Here is a 12,533-nt window from a genome sequence, read left to right on the forward strand (position 1 = left end):
TGAATGTTGAGTTTTAAAGCCAACCTTTTCACTCTCTTCTTTCACCTTCATCAAGAGGCTCTTTAGTTTCTGTTCACCTTCTGCCATTAGCTTGTTTTCATCTGCATATTTGAGGTTATTGATATTTTTCCCAGCAATCTTGATTCCAGCTTAAGCCTCATCCAGCCCAACATTTCACATGATGTACTCTGCACAGAAGTTAAATAAGCAAAGGTAGACACTTACAAATCTTTTTCATAGAACACAGTGCTTTTTCTTGTGTTTTAACTAAAACACGTATCACAAGGTGGAAAAAAAATGCAGTCGTGACATTCTCTGTGTATGTGTGCTAAGTTGCTTTAATCGTGTCCAACTCTGTGACCCCATGGATTGTAGCCCGCCAGGCTCCCCTGTCCATGGAATTCTCCAGGCAAGAATACTGGAGTGAGTTGCCATTTTCTCCTCCAGTGGATCTTCCCAATCCAGGGATCAAACCCATGTCTCATTCCCTGTGTATAATAATAAATCTCTTTAAAATGCAATAGCTCAAGTGTTTTAATGTAACCATTTCTTATTTGTTATTGTTTGGCTTGTGGACATAGTAACTGTTTTTTGGCTATAAGACTGATAAAAGTGTTTTATATTTATTACTTTATCCAGTCTTCAATACCATGCACTCAGGCAGAAAGAAAAGGAAGACAAATTACTTCTTTCTATCACCCATCCTTCTCACATCTAAAAATAAATAATCGCAAAGTTGTCTTTTCACTATGGCCACTTTCATTTGGGGATTTAGAAATTATCTTCCTGAAGATGTGTGTGAGATTCCTTCACTGATTCATTCATTCATTTTTTAACTCATCAAGCATACACTGAGTACTTCCAGAAACTATGTGAGACAATAGGTCATAAAATCAGTGATGGTTTCTGTTGGGGGTTGTGGGCTTTCCCCTTTCGGGATGGTACCTTCACTAGTTTTGGGTAATCTTTTGTCACTGAAACAAAAGACAAAGCTCATATCTAATACTATATCTAGGAACTTGATTGGTAACAACAGCTTCAACTCTAAGAAAAATTTCACTTATGAGATTGATGTGTCTACAACTAGAGCAGTCTTTTCCACATGACTATCTGACATGTTATTATTTTTCATTTCAGAATTCCCTGAAAGACCTGACGGAAGTGAAGCCCACTGAGTTAGATTGAGCTTCACTTCATGGGAAGGGAGCATCTGTGAGCTGAGTTCTCTTCTGGGATAATGAAATTTCATGTGAGGCATTTGGTGTTCTGGGATTCAAAAAGGTTATCAGCAAAGCATTTATAATAAAAGTCCTCCTGCTCTTCTCTTGCATGCACTGGGAAGACGGGAGTGCTATCAGTTTGACATTTCTGTCAGAACTGGTATTTGAACCACTGGATGATTCTGACAAATGCCACTGCTGTCATTGGCTCAGTTTTAATTATACCTGAGTGAAGCTTTCAGTGGCAGCAAGCAGAAAACTTAATTAGCTGGAGTTAGAGAACGAGCTGGATGGAGGATTCCCAAACAATGTATGGCTTTTGGTGTAGAAAGGACCATGTTGAAAACCACCACCCTTGGCAGGGAGCTGTTCTGGCTGGAAAGTTTGCACCGATTCTAGAGATTATAGACCCACTTAAACTGCTTTTGAGAGAAAATATGCTTATTACATTTACATATTTGTTTTTCAAGTAATTCAGTAGTATATGACAGTATGTGAAATAAACAAATCCAAAAGGGAAAAAAAATCAGACCTGTTTAAGAAATACCTCTATAATTTATTTCCATGAGGGCTGGTAAAAGGAATGCTAAGTTGCTTCAGTCAGGTCCAACTCTTTGCGACCCCATGGACAGTAGCCCCTCAGGCTTCTCTGTCCATAGGATTCTCCAAGCAAAAATACTGGAGTGGGTTGCCATTTCCTCCTCGAGGGAATCTTCCTGACCCAGGTACTGAACCCCTGCATCTCCTGTGACTCCTGCATTGCAGACAGATTCTTTACCGCTGAGCCACCGGGGGAAGCCCAGCAAAAGCAATATAGATAGATGCTCTGTTCAAGAATGGAATTAATCCCTTCTCATATGCTCAATGTTTGCTTCCAAACTGTAAATGTTTCTATACTTTTTATTTTACAATCCTATGGAAACATGGAGAAATAGCCTGTGATGTCAAACTGCTAATATGCAGCAGTTAAATATTAACATAACTCTTGCTTGCTGATTGGAGAAAAGTTTCCTTTCATTTAAGGAGTAATTTCAAAATTGCTGTTCTGTACAGTATTACTGAGATCCCACTTGAGGCTACTACAACTCATCATAACTCAGAACCAGCTTACTCTACTTTTTAAATTAATTGTGGGTTTGAAATGAATCATTTGTCTTCACTCACACAGGCTAAGCAGGCAGAAGGAGTTATGCTGAATATGAGTTTTGTCAAACATTAAGGATGTTATTGTGCTTCATTTTATAAATAAAATATGGCGATGCTAGAAGAGACTGCACTTTTGTCTTGATGACTCAGCCAAGACTCAGGCCCTTCTACTCTTGTCAGCTGTCTAGTTTGATTTCTCAGCCACTGTCATTGCTGCCTGTAAATCCAGTGACATCTCAGGAAGAGAACGTTACTGGATATGGATTGAATACCTGTGTGAAAATAACAGCCTATGGGGAATTCAACTTCTGAAGGACGGCAGGACAGTGTTGGGGTTTGGAGTTTTTCAAGAGGGATCCTATGGGAATAGCTGTAATTTCTCTCTTTCAGGAATACTAATATACTAGTACTTGGCCTTAGTTAGCTTTATGGCACACTGGAGTTATTAGCTTAAGAACAATATCTGAGTGGAGCCTGACCTCAACATTCTTAGCAACTTTGAAAAAGAACAAATCTTAGGTTTGGTTGTTTAGTCAAGAAATATTAATTTCCAGGAGTAAAATTACTACTGAGTTGCATCTCTTGTTACTTTGCAACATCTAAGTTAATTTTAAACATCGCAGTTTTTTCCTGTGCATGCTGTGTTGGAATGCAGCAGTCTATTTGAAGGCCGATCTGGTTAGGCGGTAACTTAATTCTGGTTATCTTTTGAGTTTTCAAGGAACATGCTCCTATACCTTGACTTTTTGGAGTCTGATGATCCAAAGTACGAAATAAAGTTGATGGAGTCCTTTTTCATTGTCCCTCTGAAAATGGAATGGAATTAAAATTGGTACTTAAAATTAAATGAGGTGAGGTTCCACGTATCAAGTAAATATAAAGTATTTAAAAGAAAATGCTACAGATGACAGAAAAGCACAAAAATTGTTCCTGACATGAATAATTCACCAATTCTTGGCTGGTATAAGTCACCTACTAATGTGCATTACTTGCCATTTAATAGTGGCTGTATCTGAAGAAATATGGAAATTGGAATATTTTAATAACTTTCTATATGAAAGATGATGAGACTGCCTAAATGATTAAGAGGAAGATATGTTATAATGAACTAAAGCCACTCGAGTGTAAGGTAATTTTAATTCAAATCTCCATCTGCTTATGTATAATTAAGACTCATTTAACAAGTTAATGCCTAACAGAGAGAACTGATAAGTTTGGTATTAAAGATCTTAAAAGAAGTAAATTAAACTGTCGGGTTGAACTGGTCTTTAGTTTTAATTTCTTACACCTTGATATGAATTTCAGGGTCCATTTCTTTATCCTCACTGTTCATTTAAGTATGAAGTCAAAGACAAAAGGGGAGGGGAAATGGAATTATCCCTTTTATATTTTAATTTTCAAGATCCTATCCTGTCTAAGGTGTGACAGCATCTTGACTGATATGAATATTTATACACTTCATATTGCTCATTGTATAGCATCCATATGCCATTAAGATGGTGATTTCAAAGCAACAAAAATATTTATGCACAGTTGAGACTGGCAGCAAGGTTAAATAACCTCAGAAAATAAGAGGAAAAAAGTGCCAAAGGGACTATTTTGATCTCTAGTGAATTTCATGAGCTTGCTGACTGCTCACTTCCAACTTGAATTTTTTCTACAGTTACTGCCAAAGAAGGTCCAGCCATCATAAATATGGTGTCAACCTTTTTGTCTTCTAGCATAAAAATTTAATTCTCGGTATATGACTTCTCATTTAGGAGGAGGATGAACGGATCTTCTATTTACATGCTTCTTAACACTTTCAGGACTAAATTCAAACAGTGGACTCAAGGATTCATGCAGCCTTCTTAGCAAGATCCTTACTGAGAAGTCATGGGTTTCTAACAATGCCTGTGTAATGCCAGTGCTGCTAGGGACTATAGAGTGAAACCTCAGTCCTCTGACTTACTGTCAGTCATCACATTTGGCTCTTGTCAGATCACCTAGACTGACAATTTAAGTCATGAAAGGGAAGTGTTAGTCTCTCAGTCGTGTCCGACTCTTTGTGACCCTATGGGCTGTACCCAGCCAGGCTCCTCTATCCTTGTGATTCCCCAGACAAGAATGCTGGAGTGGGTTGCCATTTCATCCTCCAAGGGATCTTCCCAACTCAGGGATCGAACCCAGGTCTCCCGCATTGCTGACAGATTCTTTACCATCTGAGCCACCAGGGAAGTCATAAATTCCACAAATTAAATCACTGAAGATTTTTTGAGTCCTCTTCAGAAATTTATAGCTCTAATCACCTCCTAATATGCATTACTAATTCATTTCTTATAACTTAAAAGCTAGAAAGTAGTCTATTTTTTGGTTCTTTTATTTTATTGATACTATAAGGTCAAGTAATTTGCTCAAGTTCACAAAGTGTGTAGGAAGCTAGGTCTAGTATTCTGAGTAATAGTTCAACACTATTTCTATCATATCACTCTGTCTCTTAGATATATAAAATATACAGTTTTTCACACACAATTTATACAAACATGTATTTTTTCCATATATATTTATTTACACAATTCAAATATCCACATATTAATAATGACTCATTATGTCTTCTACTACTTAGAAATATATCTCAGAAGGAAAATAAGTATTTGCTAGAACTTTCAACATTTCCTATGTAAGGAAAGCAAGACCCATATTTGAAATATTCTGGTTACTTCTCCAGGAAGTGCATACTATTTTTCCCAAAAAGTGTTTAGAAAGCAGTGTCTTCAGCATGTTTTCTTCCACTAAATTATTAATAATTTGATTAGCAACTTAACATGCTTATGTTCAATACACCTGTCCACCTCCAAATCCCTCATGCAAAAGTAGGCCTCCCTTGGAGTGTGTGGTCACTGCCACTGGGGATTTTCCTTAGAGGCAGTGAGGTCCTAAGGTGAATATTTCTTTTCCTGCAAGTAGTTATTCTCATGCATCATTTTTGACAGTATAATTGTTAAAAACACTAGGCAGGTCATTTTTAGAATTTGATTCAAAAGTATTTTAAATGATTATATTCTTTAATCTAGCAGGCTTACTCCTGATTACTTATCCAAAAGAAATAACCCAATATATACATAGAATACATACATAAGATATACAGACATGCATAGACTACATACATTGATGTATGAACAAGTGTGCTTACTGCACCGTTATTTATTATACCAGCAGCAAATAGTAAGAGAAAGGGAGAATGCAATTGTTAAATATGTTATGGTTTAGTCATATAATGGATACTCTAAACACTGAAAGTGCTGCAAATAAACATTATTATTATAGGTGGTTATTTTAAATATGAGCTTACCAAGTGGCTGCTGCTGCTGCTAAGTAGCTTCAGTCGTGTCCAACTCTGTGCGACCCCATAGAGGGCAGCCCACCAGGCTCCCCCATCCCTGGGATTCTCCAGGCAAGAACACTGGAGTGGGTTGCCATTTCCTTCTCCAATGCATGAAAGTGAAAAGTGAAAGTGAAGTCGCTCAGTCGTGTCTGACTCTTCGTGACCCCATGGACTGCAGCCCACCATGCTTCTCCGTCCATGGGATTTTCCAGGCAGGAGTACTGGAGTGGGGTGCCATTGCCTCCTCCTACCAGGTGGTGCTAGCGGTAAATAACTTCCCTGCCAGTACAAGAGACTTAACCAAGAGACTTGGTTTCAATCCCTGGGTCAGGAAAATCCCCTGGAGGAGGGCATGGCAACCCATTCCAGAATTCTTGCCTGGAGAATTCCATGGACAGAAGTACCTGGCGGGATACAGTCCATAGATTACAAAGAGTGGGACACAACTGAAGCAACTTAACACACACGCACATTTTAAACATATTGTTAAATCAAACAATCAGGACATGAACGTTCGCATCATCTGATCTGATTTTGTAAAAAATAACTATATATATTTATACAGAGAGGTTTAGAATGGCATTGTTTTTGGTGGGTTCTTTTGTTTGCAGTGACAGCAAACTTCTTTAGGTTAACATAATGATCACTCATCACATCACATACACCCATTATGTGTACGATCACACACGAAAATAGGGTATACAGGAATCTCAGTCACATATTCACACTTCATGTTAAAATTTTATTATCACTTATTACTAAAAAGCATAAACTGCAATAGTCAAGATTTATGGAAACAGAAACTGGATAGCCATTCATAAGACTGTCCTGCTTTGAGAATGCGTGCTCCTTTTTTAGTTCTCCACCATTATGGAGACTCTTTTTCTCTCTGAGTGTTTATTTTCTTGAGTATCAGTCAGTACTCTAACCAGTGACCTCCCCAAGCTCCAGTTGAAATTTGATTAATTCACTTGATCAATACAATTATTTTGACAATGTTTATAATCTAGGCCACTTCTTAGACAGATAACTGCCTCAAGTTTGGATACTTTGGGGTTAGATGTCCACTTACTATTCCAATCCGCAGTGGTTAGGGGTGGGTTTTCATGGTACCAGGAGATGACCTATAACGGACTACTATAACTCAATAGTAAAAAATAACTAACATGGGCAAAGAACTTGAATAGGCACTTTTCTAGAAGAAGTTATAGGAAGGACTGACAAGTCCATGATAAAGTGATCAACATAACTAATCATGAGATAAATGCAAATCAAAACCAGAATGAGCTATCACCTCACATGTGTTAGAATGGCTAAGTATAAAATGAGATAAGTGCTGGCAAAGAATGTGGGAAAACGGAATCTTCCTATTGTTGGTGGGAACAGAAATTGTTGCAGCCACTATGAAAAGCAGTAGAGGTTCCTAAATAATTAAAAAATATGACTACCACATGATTCAGCAATCTCATTTTTATGTATATAGCTGAAGGAAACAAAAATCGCTATCCCAAAGAGATATCTCCACACCATGTTTGTTGCAGTATTATTCACAGTAGCCAAAACACGGAAATGACCTAAGTATATCCATTGACATATGAATGGGTGAAGAGTGGGCATGAATAATTCATACTGTAATAAAATAAATTCTGCCCCATTTTAAAAATTATCAAGTGTTAGTAATTATGAGGAATATTGAGAATTCTTACATACTGCTAGTGGTAATATAAACTTATAAACAGTTGGATTGAATCTGCATCTTTCACATCTCCTGCATCGGCAGGTGGGTTCTTTATCACTAGCGTCACCTGGGAAGACTCATGCATAATCTAAGACACCATAATTCAACTTCTAGGTATATGCCCAGTGAAAATGCGTGCACCACTTATAGAAGAATGTTCAAAGTATTCAAGAATTGAAAACAAGCCAAATGCTCATCAGCTATACAATAGATGTATAAATTGTGGTCATCTCACAACGTAATACTGCACAGTGATAAAAATAAGCAAACTACAAGTACATATAACACCTCAAGAAAAAAAAATTCATTAAATAAAAGAAGCCAGACCCAAAGAATACATGCTGTAGAATCCCATTTTTACAAACTTTAAAATAGGCAAATTTTATGTCATGTTAATAATCTGAATAGGGTTTACAATTGGAAAGGATGGAGGGGTAATACTTAGGAGGTGGATTATGGAAGGTCAAAAATGTTTTATTTTAAGACCTGAATACTGGTTATACAAGTGTGTCAATTTTGTGAAAATTTAGACTTTTTTATGTTTCTCTACTTTGATACAAAATTTAAAATATAAATCATTAGTAAATAATTTTTAAAATTATTCAACATAGTCAACAAAAAGTCAGAAAGGCAGTGCAATCTAAAAAATGACACAATGATCTCTGTTCATTTCCAAGGCAAACCATTCAATATCACAGTAATCCAAGTCTATGCTCCAACCACTAATGCTGAAGAATCTGAAGTTGAATGGTTCTAATGACCTACAAGATCTTCCAGAGCTAATACAAAATAAATGATGTCTTTTTCATCAAAGGGGACTGGAATGCAAAAGTAGCAAGTCAAGAGATACCTAGAGGAACAGGCAAATTTGGGCTTGGAGTACAAAATAACCAGGGCAAAGGTTAACAGAGTTTTGCCAAAAGAACACACTGGTCAGAGCAAACACTCTCTTCCAACAACACAAGAGATGATTCTACACATGGACATCATCAAAAATACCAAAATTAGGTTGATTATATTCATTGTAGCCAAAGATGGAGAAGCTCTATACAGTCAACAAACACAAGACCAGGAGCTGACTGTCGCTCAGATCATGAACTCCTTATTACCAAATTCAGACTTAAATTGAAGAAGGTATGGAAAACCAATAGATAATTTAGGTCTAATGATTGGTAAACTATACCTAAATCAAATCCCTTATGATTATGTAGTGGAAGTGAACAAATAGATTCAAGGGATTAGATCTGAGAGACAGAGTGCCTAAAGAATTATGGACAGAGGCTCATGACATTGGACAGGAGGTGGTTATCAAGGCCATTCCCAAGGAAAAAAAATTGCAAAAGGCAAAATGATTGTCTGAGGAGATTTTACAAACACCTGAGAAAAGAAGAGAAGCTAAAGGCAAAAGAGAAAAGGAAAGATATATCCATCTGAATGCAGAGTTCCAAAGAATAGAATGGGGAGATGAGAAAGTCTTCCTAAGTGGTCAGTGCAAAGAAATAAATGAAATGGGAAAGACTAGAGAACTCTTCAAGAAAACTAGAGATACCAAGGGAACATTTCATGCAAAGATGGGCTCAATAAAAAAAAGAGACAGTATGGACCTAATAGATGCAGAAGATATTAATAAGAGGTGGCAAGAATACACAGAAGAACTATACAAAAAAGATCTTAATGACTCAGATAACCATGATGGTGTAATCACTCACCTAGAGCCAGACATCCTGGAATGTGAAATTAAGTGGGCCTTAAGAAGCATCACCACAAACAAAGCTTCTGGTAATGGAATTCCAGTTGAGCTATTTCAAGTCCTAAAAGATGATGCTGTGAAAGTGTTGCACTCAATATGTCAGCAAATTTGGAAAACTCAGCAGTGACCATAGGACTGGAAAAGGTCTGTTTTCATTCCAATCTCAAAGAAAGGCAATGCCAAAGAATGTTCAAACTATTGCACAATTACACTCATCTCACACGCTAGCTAAGGAATGCTCAAAATTCTCCAAACTAGGCCAAAGCCTTTGACTGTGGATCACAATAAATTGTGGAACATTCTGAAAGAGATGGGAATAACAGACCACATGACCTGCCTCTTGAGAAACTTATATACAGGTCAGGAAGCAACAGTTAGAACTGGACATGGAACAACAGACAGGTTCCAAATAGGAAAAGGAGTACGTCAAGGATGAATATTGTCACCCTGCTTATTTAACTTATATGCAGAGTAAATCATTAAAAACGATGGGCTGGAAGAAGTACAAGCTGGAATCAAGATTGCTAGGAGAAATATCAAGAATCTCAGATATGCAGATGACACCACCCTTATGGCAGAAAGTGAAGAGGAACTAAAGAGCCTCTTGATGAAAGTGAAAGAGGAGAATGAAAAGATTGGCTTGAAACTCAACATTCAAAAAATCAAGATTATGGCATCGGATCCCATCACTTCATGGGAAATAGATGGGGAAACAGTGGAAACAGTGTCAGACTTTATTTTTCTGGACTCCAAAATCACTGCAGACAGTGATTGCAGCCATGAAATTAAAAGATGCTTACTCCTTGGAAGGAAAATTATGACCAACCTAGACAACATATTTAAAAGCAGAGATATTACTTTGCCAACAAATGTCCATCTATTTAAAGCTATGGTTTTTCCAGTGGTCACGTATGGATGTGAGAGTTGGACTGTGAAGAAAGTGAGCACTGAAGAACTGATACTTTTGAACTGTGGTGTTGGAGAAGACTCTTGAGAGTCCCTTGGACTGCAAGGAGATCCAACCAGTCCATTCTAAAGGAGATCAGTCCTGGGTATTCATTGGAAGGACTGATGTTGAAGCTGAAACTCCAATACTTTGGCCACCTCATGTAAAGAGTTGACTCATTGGAAAAGACTCTGATGCTGGGAGGGATTGGGGGCAGGAGGAGAAGGGGACGACAGAGGATAAGATGGCTGGATGGCATCACTGACTCGACGGACATGAGTTTTTGTAAACTCTGGGAGTTGGTGATGACAGGGAGGCCTGGAGTGCTGTGATTCATGGGGTGGCAAAGAGTAGGACATGACTGAGCGACAGAACTGAACTGAACTGAGGCTTCAACAGTATGTGAACTGTGAAGTTCCAGATGTACAAGTTGAATTTAGAGAAGCCAGAGGAACCAGGGATCAAATTGCCAATATCTGTTGGGTTATAGATAAAGCAAGAGAGTTCTAGTAAAACATCTATTTCTACTTTATTGACTATGCCAAAGCATAGTCATTTGACTGTGTGGGTCACAACAAACTGTTGAAAATTCTTGAAGAGTTGGGAATACCAGACCACTTACTTGTCCCTTGAGAAATCTATATGCAGGTCAAGAAGCTGCAATTAGAACTAGACATGGAACAACGGACTGGTCCAAAATGGGAAAGGAGTACGTTAAGGCTGTATGTTGTCATCTTGCTTATTTAACTTCTATGTAGAATACATCAGGTGAAATGCTGGGCTGGATGAAGCACAAGCTGGAATCAAAATTGCAGGGAGAAATAGTAATAATCTCAGATATGCAGATGTCACCACGGTTATGACAGAAAGTGAAGAGGAACTAAAGAGCCTCTTGATGAAAGTGAAAAAGGAGAGTGAAAATGCTGGTTTAAAACTCAACATTCAAAAAACTAAGATTATGGCATCTGGTCCCATCATTTGGTTGCAAATAGTTGGGGAAACAATGGAAACAGTGCCAGACTTTACTTTCCTGGGCTTCAAAATCACTGTAGATGGTGATTGCAGCCATGAAATTAAAAGACACTTGATGCTTGGAAGAAAAGCTATGAAAAAGCCTAGACAGCATATTAAAAAGCAGAGACATTAGTTTGCCAACAAAGGTCTGTATAGTCAAAGCTATAGTTTTTTCAGTAGTCATGTACAGATATGAGAGCTGGACCATAAAGAAAGCTGAGCACTGAAGAACTGATGCTTTTGAACCGTCGTGTTGGAAAAAACTCTTGAGAGTCCCTTGGGCTGCAAGGAGATTTAACTAGTCAATCCTAAAGGAAATCAACCCTGAAAATTCTTTGGAAGAACTGATGCTGAAGCTGAGTCTCCAATATTTTGGCCACCTAATGCGAAGAACTGACTCATTGAAAAATACCCTGATGCTGGGAAAGATTGAAGGCAGGAGAAGGGGATGACAGAGGATGAAATAGTTGGATGGCATCACTGACTGAATGGACATGAGTTTGAGTAAGCTCCAGTATTTGCTGATGGATAGAGAAGCCTGGTGTGCTATAGTCCATGGGGTCACAAAGAGTCAGACATGACTGAATGACTGAACTGAACTGAACTGAACTGAATTTTCAAAAACTTACTTAGATGGGAACAATGGATGCTCTAAGTTTTCTCAAGCTTAGCTTATCCAGTATAATGCATTATAAGACTGACAGTGATTATTTTTGATAGCCCATTGATGAGTCCTTTGTGAAAATGGGCCTTTCTCTAGTGTTTTCCCTTTTATAATTTCTGTACTGCTGTCAAAAGCAGTTACCTCTTGCCATATACTTAACATGGGATACTAAGTAATTATCAATTAATTCATTACTGTGGGATAATATTAAGCAATTATCAATTACATATTAATGATAAGTAATCATATTTCTTTATTGGACAAGTATAGTAATCTAGCAATTGATTTGGTTCAGTTAAAACCAAATAATGATTTTTAACAAGTACTTAAGAAACCATAGGTGACATATTGCATTTCATTACCAAGGTCTCATTTTCCATTTTCAAGGAGGCTATAACTATGTTCACACACAAAGAGGAGAGTAACTCTATTCTAGAATATTATTTGGGGTTCATTTACTGGAACCATATCTGGTAGCAAAAACAGTATTAGTTAGTTAAAGCAGGAGAATAGAAATTACCTAAAATAAGAGAGCTAAATAAAAAGAATTAACCAAGGGATATGAAAATATATGAATGAGACAACTCATAAATTAGAAACAGTGGATATTCATGACTATTCCTGGGCGAGTGTTCCATGACATTCAGGGTCCAGGGTCGCTTGGAATCTGGAATCTTGATTGGCCTTGTCC

The sequence above is a fragment of the Capricornis sumatraensis genome, chromosome 4 (assembly GCF_032405125.1).
Source record: "Capricornis sumatraensis isolate serow.1 chromosome 4, serow.2, whole genome shotgun sequence".
NCBI lineage: Eukaryota > Metazoa > Chordata > Mammalia > Artiodactyla > Bovidae > Capricornis > Capricornis sumatraensis.